The following is a 1,930-nucleotide window of genomic DNA, read 5'->3' as shown; positions in this document are numbered from 1 at the left end:
ATTGGCCACAAGGACCCGCCCTGCAAGAGACAAGTGCTGGGAAGACCAGTGGCAGAGCTTTCTGCGAAGCGACTGCTAAACCGGCGCAAACTGCTGCTGGGGAGTGATATCCAGTCCCACCTGAAAACCCAGATAGCGACAGGACTGACCCCGCTGCAACCATGTAAACCCCTCTGCCACACCCCAAGACGGGACATCCTCAGAGCCAACCAGCATACCATATGACTTGTGCCAGTTAATGCGAGCACCACTGGCCAAGCAATAAACATCAAGAACTGAACGCGTCACATCAAGGACAGCAATGGCATAACGGACCATGAGCAAAGTATCATCAGCATACTCCTGATCAATCAGGTCACGCTCGCCTGTAAGTGGCAAGGTGACTCCCTGTATATCTCTCTGCCGGGCATGAAGAAAGTCAGAAAGTGCCTCTCCCACAAATAAGTACAGAAAGACTGCAAGGGGGCATCCCTGTCTCACAGAGCGAGAGATGTCAAAAGATCTACCAACAAAACCCCCAATAGTCACTGCACTGGCTGCTGATCTGTAAAGTGCATATACTCCAGTGATCCACTGCTGCGGAAACCCCATGCGAGCAAGAGTACCCTCTAGGAAGGACCAATCCACCCTATCGAATGCTTTCTCAAAGTCAAGAAAAAGCAATGCTAGGGGAGTGCCAGTAGACTGAGCCCACTCTACCGCCTGATGGTAGCAAAAGATATTATCCAGGATACATCTATCCTGGATAAAAGCAGTCTGTGATCCATGAATGATGTCTGGAAGAAAGGGCCTCACTCGCACTGCCAGCATGGAAGCTAATATCTTATATACCGTAGGAAGGAGCGTAATGGGGCGCCACTGTCTCGCAGGAGCGTGCCATCCCCCCCCTTAGGTATAAGAGATATGAGCCCAGAGCAAAGAGACTGAGGCATGGTCCCATAATCATAAATCTCCTGAAGCCCTCTCAGCAAGGGCCCTGAAACTGCATCCCAATGAGTAATGAAGAACTGTCTAGAGAGGCCATCATCCCCCGGACAAGAAGCAGGGTCTAGAGCCTCTACCGCCTCGCGTAACTCCTGGACTGTGAACAAAGAGCAAAGGGAACGAGCCATGTCCGCAGTGACTGAACGTCGCGTGTGGGACCATACAGTAGCTCTGGCCGCCTGAATGTCATCTGTCAACGGATCAGCACTGAATAGATCAGCATAATAGACTGTAGCAATCTCCAGGACTCTATCTGGGTGAGTCTGTAAATGCCCATGGTCATCCAAAACTGCACGAAGAGCAGTCCCACAAGGTCGCTCTCTATGTGATGCAAAGAAGTCTTTGTTCATTCGGTCACCGAGCGCTACCCAACGAGCCGCAGTTGCGTGACCAGAGAACTCAGACCTCCTCTCTTGAACTGACCGGATCTCATCAAGCAACTGTGCATGTATACCAGCATAATGTGCATCTCCTGGATGGGACTGCAAGAGACGCTGCATCGATGCTAATGGTGCAAGCAGAGATCGCTCACGCTGGGCCACCTCACGACGACAAGCGGAGGCGGCCTCCCGGCAAGAAAAACTAGACTCTCTGATACAGGTGGCAAGGAACTCAGCATGTAGGTACTGCACTGCAGAGGACTGCGAAGTGGGATCGGCTCCCCAGATCTGAGCAACCGAAGCAGAAAGATCGCTACCAGAGAGTAGCCTGTCCGGAATGCGAGACCCTCGGCGAACTGCATGAGGCCGCTCAAAAGAAATAGTCAATGAGACAGGGCTATGATCCGACATCGAGGTGCCAGGCCTGCCCCATCTCTCTCTCTCTCTCTCTCTCTCTCTCCAGGTCTGCCCCATCTCACTCTCTCTCTCTCTCTCTCTCTCGCACATTCTACACATAGATGCAGATGTATGCACATGCATGCATATACTCTCTCTCTCTCTCTCTC

Source organism: Cibotium barometz, chromosome 22 (assembly GCF_041138505.1).
Source record: "Cibotium barometz isolate CiBa-2024 chromosome 22, ASM4113850v1, whole genome shotgun sequence".
NCBI lineage: Eukaryota > Viridiplantae > Streptophyta > Polypodiopsida > Cyatheales > Cibotiaceae > Cibotium > Cibotium barometz.
The sequence above is the reverse complement of the archived record's forward strand: the minus strand, read 5'-3'. Positions refer to the sequence as shown.